This window comes from Canis lupus, chromosome 28 (genome assembly GCF_048164855.1).
Source record: "Canis lupus baileyi chromosome 28, mCanLup2.hap1, whole genome shotgun sequence".
NCBI classification, from domain to species: Eukaryota; Metazoa; Chordata; class Mammalia; order Carnivora; family Canidae; genus Canis; species Canis lupus.
In genome coordinates, this window is record NC_132865.1 from 34,170,491 (window position 1) to 34,187,518 (window position 17,028).

The following is a 17,028-nucleotide window of genomic DNA, read 5'->3' on the forward strand; positions in this document are numbered from 1 at the left end:
GGCTGCAAAACCATTTTTTTAATTTACTTCCACATATATAGGGACGCCTGGGTGGCTCAGTGGTTGAGCATCTGCCTTTGGCTCAGGGCGTGATCCCGGGGTCCTGGGATCGAGTTCCACATCGGGGTCTCCACAGGGAGCCTGCTTCTCCCTCTGCCTATGTCTCTGCCTCTCTCTCTGTGTCTCTCATGAATAAATAAATAAAATCTTTAAAAAAATAATTCCTCATAGCTTAGGTGAGTGAACACACTGAGCAAAGCACAGCATATTTCCAGTCTCATTTCTGGAAATCACATACAGGAAGAAAAACCAAAGCCTGATAGAGAAACTAGCTGTGCCCTCATAAAGAAGGAGATCTGCACTTATATCCAGAGGTGCATGTCTGTTTTCTTCAGCAAAGCATTTAAGAAGTTAGTAAGAAATACAAAATAATTTAGCTCCATGTCACAAATGCAGATGAAGTCCAGGAAGGTTAAATAGTTGAACCAAGGTTGCCCAGCAGTTTAAGGATAAAAAATAAAATGAAGACCCCAAACTTCTTCTTGCTCCCTAGCAATGTCCTTTACACTCCAGCTCCTGATCTCTCACTCTGGTCACTACCAAGAATTGTAAAAACTTGGGACTGTATCCTCTTCAGTAGTGTATATCCTTATACCACAAGCAATGGTGGGTTCTCCAGTAACTGACAAACGGACATATGTGAATAAAGGAATGAATGAAGGAATTTGGTGACCAGATCACTGGAAAAGGTATTATGGATGCTTTAGAAGGCAAATTACCACACAAGAGGCTTATGGCTACTTCATATTAATTAAACCATTTGGGGAAACATTCAGGAACAAACACCAAAACTGTAACATTCTTCCTTTTTTTCTAATTGAAACTACTTGCTGCTCAACTCCCATCCACCAGGACCCTCACTCATTTTCTCTTTTGTGCTCTTTCTGACAAAATTCAGTGTTTAGCAACTCAGAAAAATAGAGGAAGAGTCTCTGCTCTGCAGCCCACCACCTGTGTGCTCCATTCTGATGAGGCAACTCTGCTGTCTTGGGCAGTCTGTCCCTCTGTGTCCAACCCTGCTAGGGTCCCCAGGACATCCACATGGCCAGGCACTATTAGAAGACTCCTATCCTTCTGATCACTGCAAGCCACTCAGAGCCACACCACCACCTATTGTCTCGATCCCGGGCACTCTAACTTTTTCTTCCAGGTGAGAGCCCTCTCCTTTTGAACTAGAAATGGAAGTAATGTGTTTGAAGCAGATCAGGAAAAAGGTGATAAACAACAGCTGGCCCTTGGAAACCAGTGTCGTGAGCAACAGGGAGTGGCAGGCCTGTAGCACATTGGAGGTATTAGGTCTCTGTTCATCCTTAGACAATTGTTTCCCTGGGAAATGCCAGCATCATATTGCCAGACTTTTCCAAAGAAACCTGAAACCCAGACTTTTGTGGTAATAGCCCAAGTTTTTAACTGGGGCCATTGATTCCATTTAAAACAACATAGACCAAACAAAACCCATCTGCAGATCAGATTTGAGAGACATGGGGCTAGTCTTTTGAGGGAAAAAAAAAAAGTCATTTAATTCTCTCCCCTAGAGCAAAGGACCCAAACCTTGGAAACAGGAATCCAGCCTATTTCCTAGAGATGGTGAGAGTAAAATGCCCTTGTCCCTCCATGATAAGATAGTAACATCATTATTATAATACAACATGTATTATTATATATTTGCACATATATATACATACCTCATACAATAGGGTCTAAGAAAAATCACAATTTTTACAATCAAATGAACACAATATTTTCCAAATCAAGCACAGTTCTTTATGTAGGAGCCCCTTCTTTACTATTTTGTGGTAGCTGTGTAGACCGGACTGAAACTCTAACAGACCTCTCACCTCTTTCACCACCTGGCACCTCTGCTACGTGTCCAGCAGTGCCTGGGGTCAGACAGTACCATTCACTCTTGCATTTCCTCCCCTCTCCTTCATCTAGAAGGTGAAGAACCACAAAGGTTTAGGGAGGGAGAGAGCCGAGAAGGAGGACAGGGAAACAAGAAAAGAAGAAAGAGGAAAAGATGGCCAGGGCGGGGGCTCCTTCTCTCTGGCTGCCTATGAGGCCGCCTGCTCCTGCTGGAAGGTGAAAGTAGTCCTTAGCTTCACAGTACGGGTCGCCGCTGTCCAGGAGATGTGACTTGAGGGGTGCTCTGCGGTCTTCCTGGGCCCCCAGATAACTCTCACGTTGTCTGGCCTGCAGTCTGAAATCCATCATTGGGGTTTGGGGCCTTTCACTCTTAAAGTCATTGATTTTCAAGAATGTCCTAATCAGGTTCCCAGGAGCCTTTGCCCAAGTCTCCGGGGATGCTGTTTGCAACGCAGAGAACTGTGGACAGTTAGCTGCTGACTCAGATAGCTCTGATTGTGCTTCGGTGTGTGCTCAGCACAGGTGTTCGGGGGTCCAGAAACACGAGAGGGACTGGGGTTAGAACGAGCCTAGGAGGAAGACTTAGGGTTCCCTGGGCTGCTTGTGCCGGGAGCTCCCAACCTCTGCTGAGCGGAGAGCCTGGAGAACGCTGCGCGCCCTCGGCGAGGAGGCGCACACTCCCTGCAGGGGGCGCTGCTGCTCCATCCGTATCTTTCCAGCACTGCTTCACCCATCACCTCCATCCAGGCACTCAGGCCGCCCCAGTTCCACCTTAACCCTAGTCTTGGTCTGGGTTCCTTTTGAGAGTGGATAGCTGTGTACTCTGTGTGTAAACTCCGGCCCGGCTGCCTGGGTTGAAATCCCAACTAGTTTTGTGATCTGAAGTTCTTGTCCCCACTCTTTCCTCATTAGGTGGCTGTGATAACTCCCAGTTCTTAAAGGAGACATTGGGCTTTTCCCTACCTGGCCCTGCCTCATTCTGGGCCTCTCAGGACCAGGCGCTCTGTCACCCTGACGCTTATGGGGACCAGGTACTCTCTCACTTGGGCTTCTCCAGCACCAGGTGCTGCTCTCTTACCCGGGGCCACTCAGGGATCAGGAGCTTTGTCACCCAGGCCTCTCAAGGATGAGCTCTGGTCTGGTGAAAGCCTGAGAAAACCCAACAAGAGCGTTTTCTCTTCTGAGGTCTGTGTCTCACGAGGCAGAAAGGATTGCAGCGCCACTTATACTCCTCTTCAGTTTCTCATCCTTCTACTGCAAAGTGGAAACCCTGTGTAACGAGAAAGTTATCCAAAAATCAAAGGCCTGAAGAATCTGAGCCTTGAGCTACAGAGGTTTCTTCTTAGGAGAAAATGGAAGAGTGTACAGCTTTGAATGCTTTGAAACTATGACCAGCTTTTTTCTGGAAGCCTACTTAATTAAGCACCCCCACGTGAATCATTTGATTAAATCAACAAATTATAAAGACAGCTATATGAATATGTGGTGGAAAAGCATTCCAGACTGAGCCAACAGTGAATACAATGCCCCAGATGGGAACACGTGAGTCTCTGGAGGAATGAGACTTACGAGGCCTTCAGGCTTTGGGCTGTAGTCCGGATGTGACAGACACCAATTCCAGACTGAGAGCAGGTAAGTGGCGAGATAAGTTGGTGTGTTTCGACTTCCCCCTCTGCCAAATAGAACAAGTTTCCTCACTCCCTGTTGTCCCGAGAGAAGAATGTTTAATGACATCAGTTCTATCTGTCATCATTTTGTACCCTTCAAAGTATCCTGGTTTATTGGGCGGGTGGTGGTGGCGGCGGGGGCAGTATACAAATGTTCATGTTTTATGATAAAAATACAATGAAGAGATTTTCTTCATCACTTTCTATACCAAATGCCCACACCTGCAATGCTCACTCATTGCAATTATGTCATTGACAAAACATACAATTATATTAGTGGCCAGGAATGCCTGTCTTTGCAGAGGAGGGAGTGCACAGCCACATCAGCAGAGGGATCTTGGCGATAACTTGCGCATACCCATCCATGTCACGTGCTTATGCTTTTTCTCTCAGTTTTTTTTTTTTAAATTAAATATAACATAGCTACAGAGAAGTCCACATATCACACATGCATATCATCTCACTGGTTAAAGAATTGTCTGGTAGGGCAGGAGCTGTAGGTGAATTAGGAATGGGCAGAACTTATACAGAACTTAGACCGTGAGCCAGTTATTCATTGAGTGAATATTTACGGAGCGTGTACCGCAGGCTGCGCACTACTCTAGGTCCAGGGGCTCCAGAAAACAAAAGTCCGGCCCATTCTCTGCTTCCTCACCCTTATGTTCTACTGGACAGAGTGAAACACTAACCAACAAACAAAGAAGGTAATCTCAGATAGTTTTAAGTACTCTACTTGTTCTTCCTAAGAAAATTCAAACAAATGCAGAACTCTACAATGTTACAGTGACCTTCCTCTTTCATCTCCCAAACCTTCCACAGGAGTAAGCACTATTAAATGTTTGGTGCTTATCCTAAGTATATATATATATTTTTTCACTAATGAATACACACACATGCCTGCATGGACATACACAGTTTTGTTTTTATTGACAACTTGAATAAAATAATTCTGTACATATTATTCTGCCACGGTTTTTTTCTCCTAACATATTTTGGCAATATTTCTACATCAACATGTAAGTCACCCTGATGCTCTTCAACTACTACCTGGTTATTATGTAACATGTGTACTTTAAAAAAAAAAACAACTCCATTGGCAATTTTTTCAGATTTACCAACAATGCTGCAGTAGATAACCTCACAAATATATATGTACTACATATCCTATCCTATATAAAAAGGTGTGTGTGTATGTGTGTGTGTGTGTGTAGCAGTAGCAGTTACAGCCATAGTTTTCAAGCAAAGTACTACATAATCCCAGAGTAAGACTCTAAACCCTTCTTCCCATTGTATATTAATATCAGAGCCACTAAGGAAAACACAATACAGTCAAGCATTGGATGGATAAATGTTTCACTCACATAGAGAAGAGACAGGGCAAGATCAGCTCCAATACTGGGCATTGGTCCCCCAATTACCACCAGGCTTCTACCCACTGCCAACATGGGACAATTCACCTACCTGTGTCCTTCCCTGCAGAGGACAGATATTGCAGTGGGGTTGGCCTGGTGTCATTTCACACACACCACACTTTAAGTAGAGACAAAAGGAGCTCGCTGAGCATGAAACAAGAAGAGATATTCCTACACAATCTGAGAAGCCTCCAAAAGGCTGTGCGGGTTCTTTGTTTCTTGCTAAGGAAGTGCAGGGACAAGGCTCATTCTTATACAGACTGCACATGAGACTGCCTTTCCTACCAGTACTATACATCACAACTATTCCATAGAATGACCTCCTAAAAGTGGAATTGCTGGGTTAAAGAATATGCATATGTAATATTTTATGGTATTGACACATGGTTTCCAAAAATACCATGCCAAATTATATTTCTACTTACAACATGTATGTATCCTTTTATCTGTTTGGTTGTTGGTCTTTGTCTGAATTGATTTATGGGTAATCTTTTGACAGGTTATACTAAATAATCCTTTTTCTGTATATATTGAATTATATAATTAAGAAGTTCAAGCTTTCCATCATGTATACCTTAAGCTGTAATTGTAATGCCTCAAGTTATAAGTCTTTTGGGAAAACTTTGGAATTAAACTTTCTCAGAGCCCTAGAAATCATACAGTTGTGTTCTCCATGGGACCATTACTCCAAGGAGGAACTAAGTCTGTCTCCTGATAATAGCTTTAATGTGAAATCATTTTTTGCAAAACAACACACATACACAAAATGTGGAAGGGTGCCTGGGTGGCTCAGTGGTTGAGCATCTGCCTTTGGCTCAAGTCATGATACCAGGGTCCTGGGGTGGAGGCCCACATGGGGCTCCCTCCAGGGAGTCTGCTTCTCCCTCTGCCTATGTCTCTGCCTCTCTCTGTATCTCTCATAAGTAAATAAACAAAATCTTTTTTAAAAATGTGGAAGCTTTTGGGAGTTGGAATGTGTCTCATGGAAATTCCTTTGTGCACACATAACCTCACAAAACAAGTAGTCATCTACTAATCCACGCAGACAATTATTGACTCAACCAGCTTTCCAAGACTGTAGGATAGCCTAGTAATGGCTGCCATAGCAAACAATATACCTAGAGACTTTGAACAGAGAATATTGAGTCATATAAGAAGACAAGGTAGAAATGGCTTGAGACAATCAAGAGTCTCTAAATTGAAGCCTGACATCCACCTTGAAGCTGCTTAGGAAGATTGGCCTCATTGAGCATCTCCTTTACCTGAAAGACTTCAAATAAAATCAAAACTAAATTTTATATGACCGGATCCTTGCTACATAGGGCCTTAGAAGATATTCTAGGGAAAAAAAAGAAATTTATAGAATTTTATCAGAATTTAAAGCCACTAAAACAAAACATTTCACTGAAGATCAAGCAACCATCATAAATCAATTGCACTAAAAAGCCGGTTGCTGATTTATCCTAATACCAGTGACTTCCATGGGCCCACTTCTTCACTCCTCCCTATTTAGTGTCATCAGACTTGTCATGGCCTTTCATTATAATTCTCAAAAAACACTCCTTTTGTTTGATTGTTTGGTTTATTTTTCCCTTCACAGCACGTGTTTCATTTTATAACTATTTGTTAATTGGTGTGATTGATTTCTGTCTCAACAAGTGGTAAAGTAGAAACTGTTTTGTTTTGTTTTGCCATAGGCATTCAATAAAACAGCATTCTGAGTCCATGCTCCCATCTAAATTCATAGTGAAGATATGTGAGTTGTTTTAATTTAAAAGACAACCATGCTCAGAAAAAGATAAATTTATATGTAGCTTAGGCAAAAGAGAAACACACCATGCTAAGCAGGAGCTGAAATTGTGGGTTCCTGGTCTCTGAGCCTAGGGACTGGTGGAAGCAGTCCAATACTTAGCTTTTCATGAGAACTGGGACCAAGGGGCAAAGTAGAAGAACAAGTTCCACTTCCAAGGACCTCAGATGGGGCAGGTCTTGCCCATCTATTGCAAAAGGCTGAAAAAAATCAAGAATACTGACTAAGACTGGTTTCTTGGGAAGATAGGAGTAAGTAGATACAGTTAAAGAACCAGTACCTGGCAAAGCCGCCTACCAGCTTAGCCACTAGATTTGCAATATGATTATGCAAATCTTCATTATGGAGAAGTATCCCCAAAACTCTAATATAAATTCAATTTTTGAACCAAAACTCATAAACAAGCAAGGATGGGGAAAGAGGGAGAGAGAGAAATACTCCCATTTTATACAAGTAGCACTAAAAAATTCTAAAATATATAAGGAAATAACCTCAAGAAAAGCAAGCAAATGTAACAGCTTCACTTGTGGTAAAATGCAAATATTAAGACCATCTGAAAAGAAAGTTTAAAACAAGTATTTCAAGATTTACAAAGAAATAAACACAGGAAGGCCCTCTGTAAAAAAAGAGATCAATAACTGTGAAATTAAAATGTGTTAGCAATAAATGAGGTATACAGCTTTTGGAAAAAATTAATTAAGCAGGATAAATTCTAGACTAAACACAGTTCACAACTGCATTAACTCATAGAAAGTTAATAATGAGGAAATCACTGGAACAAAACAAACATTTTTTAATTGAAAAAGTATTTAAGTGACAAGAATAGATTAAATAGCTTCAATAAATATCCTTTCAAAGTTCTAAAAACTTAGACTACCAAAAATGACAGAGAAAAAAATGGCTACTAATGGCCATTATCCATTGTTCTCAAGGATGTGGAAAAGTTGGAATCCTCATACATTGCCGGAAAACAGTTTGGCAATTCCTCAAAAAGTTAAACATATAGTTGCGATATGGCCCAGCATTTCCACTGCTAAGTATATATACAAGAGAACTGAAGAAATATGTATGCACAAAAACGTGTACACAAATGTTCAGAACAACACTATTTATAATAGTTAAAAAGTAAAGACAACCCAAATATCTATCAGCAGATGAATGGACAAGTAAAATGTGGTACATCCATACAATGAAATATTATTCAACCATAAAAGGAATGAAATACAGATATGTGTTGCAACATGGATAAAACTTCTAAACATTAGGCAAACTGAAAACGGTAAGACACTGAAGGTAATGTATTATATAATTCCATTTATGTTAAATATATAGAATCTATAGGGGTAGAAAGTAGATTTGTGTTTACCAGGGGATGAGGGAGGGGCTGAATGGGGATTGACTATTCATAATGGTTCTGAGGTTTTCTTTGGGAATAATAAAAGTGTTCTGGAATCATATTGTGGTGATAGTTACACAATTCGGTGATCTATTAAGCCTCAAAGAGTTAAAAATAGACCTGCCCTACGACCCAGCAATTGCACTGTTGGGGATTTACCCCAAAGATTCAGATGCAATGAAACGCCAAGACACCTGCACCCCGATGTTTCTAGCAGCAATGTCCACAATAGCCAAACTGTGGAAGGAGCCTCGGTGTACATTTAAAGATGAACGGATAAAGAAGATGTGGTTTATGTATACAATGGAATATTACTCAGCCATTAGAAATGACAAATACCCACCTTTTGCTTCAACGTGGATGGAACTGGAGGGTATTATGCTGAGTGAAGTAAGTCAATTGGAGAAGGACAAACATTGTATGTTCTCATTCATTTGGGGAATATAAATAATAGTGAAAGGGAATATAAGGGAAGGGAGAAGAAATGTGTGGGAAATATCAGAAAGGGAGACAGAACATAAAGACTCGTAACTCTGGGAAACGATCTAGGGGTGGTGGAAGGGGAGGAGGGCGGGGGGTGGGGGTAAATGGGTGACAGGCACTGAGGGGGGCACTTGATGGGATGAGCACTGGGTGTTGTTATTCTGTATGTTGGTAAATTGAACACCAATAAAAAATAAATTTATTATAAAAAATAAAAATAAATTTGTGTTGGTTTAAAAAAAAGAAAAACTGAATTGTACACTTTCAAAAAGTGAATTTTATAACATATCAATTATATCTCAATAAGGTTGTTATTCAAAAATACAATGGCTGCAAATTTTTTGAGACTGAGGAAAGGCTTTCATCAAAAGATAAAAAACATGAAGAGGGTGCCAAGCAGATTACATAAAAGCAAATTCATCTTTAGCTACACGACAGTGAAATTTAAAACATCACCAGTGAAGAGAAATTAAAAAAAAAACTACCAGAGATAAAAGACAAATTACTTACAACAGAGTGAAGGTTTTCTATTGACATAATATATGCCAGAATACATTAGAAAATGTCTTTTAAAAACTAAGGACAGTTGGGGGAGAGGTGGAGAGATTCAAGCCAAATTCCTATATTTAATTAAACTAATAGTTCAGGCTGTCACATTGAGACATTTGGAATAGTACAAACATTAGGAGCATTTATAACTCTTTCTGAAAGATATACTAAGGGATATGTTTCAGCAAGAAGAATAATGAACAGAGAAGGAAAGAGTAAAAGGAAAGAAATAACATTGAGACTCTTAGAATGTTAATATTAATTAGCATTGACTACTTCAAAAAGTACATTTATATTTTTAAAGTGAAATAAAAATTCCAGATAAAAATAACTAAGAAGAAAAGAGGCAGATAATTCACTGAGTAAATAGTGATAGAATCAAAACTGTTTTCAAAAAATAACAAGAGAGGAAAACAAACTAGCTAATTCTTTTTATAGGCCTAGCAAAAAATTATAATAGCTTTATTAGTATATAACTGATATACAGTAAACTGTACATATTTAAAGTGGAAATTCTTCAGAGTTTGAAATATGTATATAAATGTGAAACTATCCTCACAATCAAAATAATAAACTTAATTTTGCTCCTTAAAAGTCTTCCAGTGGCACTTTGCATTTCATCTTTTTTTTTTTCCAACTCTAGCTATCTTTATCCACCATCTTTTTCTGGACAATAGTTTTTAGAATGTTTTCTGGACATTAGTTTACATTAGTTTTTAGAATTTTATGCGTATAGAATAATACAGAATATACTTAATGTACTCTATTTTGTTTAGCTCTTTCCACTCAGAATAATTGTTTTGAGATTCATCCATGATGTTACATGGATCAATAGTTCATTCCTTTTATTTTCCTTTCTATGGATAGACCACAGTTTATGTCTCCATTCACCTATTGATGATTTTTTTTGTTGTTTCCAACTTCTGATTATTGAAAATAAAGCTATCATTGACATTCATGTACAAGTCTTTGTGTGCGCATGTGCTTTCATTCTTCCTAGATAAATATCTAGAAGAAGAATGAGTGGATGGTAAGGAAGACATGTATTTAATGTCTTAGCAAACATAAGTTTTTTTGCAAACTCTTTCCAGAGTGGTTGTATCATTTTACATCTTTCAGTGCTACTAGCTTTTTTTTCAGGTTTCTTTTGATTTTCTACATGAACATTAATGTCATATGCAAATAAAGTTATTCTGGGCTCTTCCTTTCAAATCCATGTGCTTGTTATTTCAATTTTCTTGCTTTATTGCATTGGCCAGAACCTATAAGAAATGGTAATCGTAGACATCCTTACTTTGACTTATATCTTAGATGGGAAAGCATTTAGTCTTTCAGCATTAAGTATGATGTTAACTAGGTTTTTCATAGTTGTATTTTACCATATCGAGGTTTCCTTGTAGTGCTAATTTGCTGAAAGTTTCTAAGATAAATGGGTATTTTATTTTGTCAAAATCATTTACATTCTCTTCTAAGCACTGTTTTATCTGCATCTCACAAATTTTGATCTCCTATTGTCTTTTTATTCAGTTCAAAGTTCTTTCTAATTTCTTTTAGTTTTTTTTTTTCATTGACCTACTTTTTTTTAGAGTTGTGTTAGTTTCCCGATACTTGGGGATTTTTTAGATATCATTCTGTTACTAACTGCTAATTTAATTCCATCGTGATCAGAGAACATACTTTATATGATTTGAAACTCTTATGTTACCCCAGACTTAACTAACAGCCAAAAATAAAGTATATCCTTATAAATATTTTGTGCATTCTACTCTCCTTGAGTAAAATGACTCTAAATGTCATGTAGATCAAGTTGATTGATAGTGTTGTCAACTTTATAGCCATATTTTTCTGTTTCCTTTTTCTATCAACCAGAGAATGTGGGGTATTGACTTTTTGACCATAATCGTGGAATGTCTATTTCTTCTTGTTCTATTGAGTTTTATATCATGTATTTTGAAGTTCTGTTATTAGGGATATAAGCATTTAGGGCTGTTATATCCTCTTGATTAATCGATTTCTTTGTCATCAACCTTCTTTATTCCTTGCTCTGACATCTACTTTGTCTGATTTTTACTATAGAAATTATAGCTTTTTTAAAACTGGAAAAATTGTGTTTCTTTACCCATCCTTTTATTTTTAGCCTATTTGTATCTTCATATTTAAAGTGTTTTTCTTATAGACTGAGCAGATATTTGGATCTTGCTTTTCTTTATTTAATGTTTATAATATCATTTTTTAATTGGGATGTTGAGGCAATTTCATTTAATGTAATTATTAATATGAAGGAGTTTGTCTTTGCCACATTGCCAGTTGTTAAATAGTTATGTCTTCTTTGTTCTCTTTTCCTCTCTCACTATTTACTTATAGTTTATTTTTAATATCCTATTTTATTCCCTTTGTTACATTATTAGCTAATCTTTGTTTTATTCTTAGTGGTTGTTTTAAGGTCTACCTTTAGGTAATATTATACCATTATACCATTTAATGTATAGAATATATGCCTTACAATAATATACTTTCACTACCTCTCTCCTATGCTCCAATGTTATTGTTATTTTACTTCTAAATGTGATATAAACTCTATTGTATATTGTTACTATTTTTGCTTTAGATTATCAATTACTTCTTAAAGAACATAAGGAAGGAAATATTTTAATTTCCATAGAATTCGTTCCTTTGTGTAGAGTCAGATTGCCATGTGGTATCATTTTCTTCCTGTGTGCAGGACTTCCTCTAATAATTTACATTTTTTCCAGTGCTTGTCTGGTGGCAATGAATTCTTTACCTTTTGTATATCTGAAAAAGTATTTTTGCCTTTGTTTTTGAAAGATATTTTTACTGGGTGTAGAACTCTAGTTTGGGGAAGGGGTTCTTTCTGTGTTTAAAAGATACTACTTCATTGCCTTTATGGGTATGTGCTCTTGCAGTCAATATGCTGTCATCTCTATTTCTGTTCCTCTGTAAGATGGTATTTTTCCCCCTCTGGATGTTTTTAAGAATTTCTCTCTAAAATTTGTTTTCAATAATTTGATTAGGATGTGCTTTGGTGTATTTTTTTTTCATTTTTCTTGTGATTGGGGTTTGCTGCATTCATTGAATAAATGGGTTTATAGTTTTCACAAGATTTGGATGATTTTTGACCAATACATCATCTTCAAATATTTTATTTTGTTCCTACCCTCTCCTTTGGAGACTCCAAATATACATATATTTTTCTTCTCGAAGCTGTCCCACAGCTCACTGATATTTTGTTCATTTTTTTCAGGACTTTATCTCTGTGCTAAACACTATTAAGCACTTTACCTATATTACCTCATTTTCTCTCACAGAAAACATACAACTTGGGTAATATTATCACCCCATTTAGAACACTAAATGTTAGGTAACTTATTCAAATTACAAAGTTAATCATTGGAATACCAACACTCTAACCTAGGCAGTCCACTTCTGGCTTTGTAATTACCACTGTTCATACCAAAATAACACAAGTAGGCATAGCTGTGGAAGCCAACTACTTCCCTCTCTTCTTTGCCTCAGAGACACATAACTTAACACATCTTAGTAGTAAAATCTTGCCACAATTCATAGCTCATTTTCCAAGGCTCTTCCATACTGGTACTGCTCTTCCCGAAGCATTAAGGGTGTGTAATGTTAGATGGCTTCAACCATGAGCTCCAAGCCTTCCCTAGTCCCCCTTCCCAGATGTTAACCCAGATCCCAGGAAGAGTTGAAAGAACAACTGGAACTTGACTCAGTCCACTAACCAATCCACCAAGTCAACTTTCATCTAGTTCAGTAAAACTAGAAATTCAATACTAAAAGATGTGAGGGTTGGGGAGCCTGAGTAGTTCATTTGATTGAGCAACCAACTCTTGATTTTGTCTCAGGTCATGATCTCAGTCAGGGCTGTCAGATGGAGCCCTGCATTGGGCTCCAGGCACAGCAGGGAGTCTGCTTGAGATTCTCTCCCTCTCCATGTGCTCCTCCCCCTGCTCACATATGCACTCACTCTCTCAAATAAAAAAAAATAAGTCTTTAAAAAGAAAAGATATGACCTTTGAACATGACAGTCCTTATCCCATCCTCTCACTTCCTTAAGAATATCTCTTAAAGTTATTTTGACATTTGTCCAACTTTAAAAGCTTAGAAAGGAATTCCTGTCCAGGATAAGGAAGTGATAAGCACTAAAATGATCTCAAAATGTATAGGACAGAGTTAAATATAAGGTATGGCATCTTCATATAAAGACTTATTAACATAATAACTTTGCTACACTGAAAATATGCTTCCAAAAGTGAGAATCTAGGATAAGATATAAAAATTCTTAAAGGAATAGGGAAAAGGCAGAAAAGTCAGTGTTGTCTGGACTTTAGACTTCTCAGGTACAGCTTGCCCAGAAGTTATCTCTTTTCAACCAATCAGGATAAGAAATGAATAAAAATAGATAACCCAAGGAAGGCAATTAGGGCCATCAACCAAGGAAAAACCTGGAATATGGGAATCAAGAGAGCTAATCAAACTAGAGTGACAGGTTGAACAGAGGATTTAGTCAAGAGAGGATCAAGGTAAAGCCTATTCATTTCTTTAACAGACTTAGTAGGCATCTTTCTAGATTGTGCCTAACTGAAAGGGTCTTAAAAGTGGTAGTACCAGGTTAGAAAACCAAAATCAATCAGCAGATACAGAAGGAGAGTGTTGGCTAGGGGAGGGCTGGAAGTTGGTAACTGAGGCAAAACGAACTGTACCAAAAATCAGAAATCATTATATTGAAACACTCAAGCTTTACCTGAATTGATGGCCACAACTTGGCTCTCTTAAAGTGGCCAGGTTTTGTTATAGGTTTGTGAGTGACTGTCTGATAAATAGCCTCTATACTGGGTATTTTCCATTCTCCCTCTATCTTCTCCACTTTGATCTGTACTCCCAAGAACCATAGATGACATCAATGGGTTGCATTGCTCTCTGGCTTCCCATGAGTTTCACTGAGCAGAAGTCCTAGGGGACTAGAAAGTAAGTGTTGGATTATTTATACCTCCAGGTTCCTCTCTGCAGGGTTGCCACAGGCTAACTGGGCCCCCAGATTAAAGGGCTCAGATTTTAAAGGACAGCCATTTCTATGCAGCCTCTCTGGCTTCAATTCTGGTAATGCATTCCTTTGCTTCTTTATACCTAAGGTGGCAAAGTCACATGCTGTTTTCAGCCACTGAAAACTCCCTTGTTATTTTCTCAAGACCTGCCCATACCTCTGTAAATATACTCTTTCTTCAACTCCCCTTGAATTACTCTAATTTGAGTGTTTCTTCCTGAGGCTATAAACATACAGTTGCTGAGACCCAGCACACAACAAGGAGAAAGTAGATATCTCTAATACACAAAAGTAAATTAAATTTTAAAATGAGGTCATATATTGAGAGAAAAAGGGAAGAAAGGAAAGGGGAAAAAAAGAAAAGAAATTCCTGAGATTGGAGGAAAAGAAAAGACAGTAGAGAACCTGTAACCTTGATGGGGCTGGCACCTGCAGCTAGACCAGATTATTCTGTAAGGTTAACTGTTTCCATTGGCACACTGGTAAGGAATCTAGAAATATGTAACTGGTGAGATCACTGTGGGTCACAGGGGATTTGAAATTCCTCAATTGCTCAGAATTGTGACCATTAAAAATACACTGTGATTAGAGTGAACAAGGCCACTCATCGGAAGTCCACTCTGAGTCTTTCCCTCAATTCCTAAAGCAGAGCACATCAAAATATATTATTAAAACATTTGAATCTGCTCACAGAAAAGAACACTCAACTCCAGGAAAGATATTATATTTTCTGAATAAAAACACACATGCAGTAATTTTAGTGGGTTATTTTATTCAAACATTACTCTCTGGTGCCCCTGAAGCCCTTAGTTTACAAGATCTGCATTGCTATAGAACACCATATCCTGCCGCTTGTTTCTCTTAAATAGATTTTGTTCTATTACAGTTGTTTTGGCCTCTAGGTATTGTTTTTAACTTTATAGATATTTGATTGTGCAAATTTTCCAGGTGCATTGTGGTGGGAAGAGTATCAGGCTATGGGTGAAAGCACTGGGTCCAGCATTGAGTCACCTATGTGACCTATGGTCAATTAAGTAGGGGTGGTAGTAATCAGTCTCATTTTGAGCATTCTTGCAATCAATGTCTTTATTTTAGTTTCACAAACTCTTCATGCTCGACATAAAATAGGATACTGTGTAAATACAAAGGCTAATATTCTGATAAGGGAGAGGCTCCTTTGTAAATGTTATTAAAGCAAGTCACATGTACATTTCTTTTGTCAGCTAAAAATATTTCTTGAAAATCAGTTTTATTTAATTCTCTACTACCACTATTATTTTAGTCTAACTAGCCCCAGGAAAATACATTTGTTGCAATTAACCTTTTACCTATTGAGTTGTAAGAATTTCAAAAATGACTTGTGCAATTACAAAAATTTCACAACAGCCCAAGATGTTAGTTGTCCTTTCAAGTCTTCTATGCCAATGTATTAGCAAATTATTAACAATGTATTAGCTGTTTCTTCCTGTTTGGCTTTATTTGACTATTGAACTTTAATCTGACTTGACAAATTTATGGCAAAAGACTATATAATCTCAAGGATCTAGCACTGTCCTACAATCTCACTTCAGAATCATGGGGCATATTTCAGTAAATTCCAAAAGGTAAAAGGAAACCACATATCTACACACTCTAAATTTTTCTTTAAGTATAAGAAATTCAAAGTGTTTATCTTTAATCTATCATCACCTTTCTTCCATTTGGTAAGAATTATGTTTTAAGTGCTTTATGGATGACATAAATTTTTATTTGCTCATTAATAATTAATAAATAGCTATTGTATACCTATAATGTGAAAAATGCTACAGGGTAACAAAGTACATAAATCTTACTAGATACATTCTATTTTAGATTCCCTGATACACTACATCTTTCTTCTGTCACATATAATTGAAGTTAATAGTTTTGCTCAATTAGTTGTTTTCTATCTGTGTTCCACTAAACTTCTAAGAAAAATGATTTTTGGTGCCTTGTCCTAGCTGTATCCCAGGAGATTAGCATACAGTTCTTAAGAAAACAGGTATCTGAAAAATATTTGTTGAGTAAATGAATGGCATCCAAATTTGTTGGGAGGGAAATGCATATTTTTTATTTGGAGTTAATTATCAATACATGGGAAAAAATTACAGGGTCAGAAAATAATTTGAAGAGGAGTGTTTCTGTATGCTATATAGAGGAGATGGAATCTCAGCTCTGATTGGACAGAGGGCCTGCCCATCCCAGGATATGGTGTGGAAGCAAGATAGGGGAGGGGAGGCTAGGGAGGAAACCTGGTCTGGGCATGACATAACTGTCTCACATACCTAAAGTCATAGAAGTTCCACCCAAAGTTCTGAAAGGTGACCACGCTTGTTACAAAACACATCATGAACAACACCATGAATTAATACTTTTTAGAATAAATCTGGTTATTGTGTCGTTGTCAAAAGTATACTTTGGTTGTCTTCTGGAATATATCATATGACTCATTAAATACAATTTTTAAAGGCATACTTTTGGTTCAGGTATGGATGGCACATAGACTTTACCCCAGGTGTCAATTGAGATTAATATCTAGCTAGAGCTGAAAAGGATCTATGCCATGTCACAGTTTGGTAGATACTGGCTAGCAATGTCCATCATGAGCATGGGATAGAGAATGTCTGCCCATGATCCTTGACTCAGATCAGAGACATGCCTGAACAGGTAAGGATTGTTGATAAGGT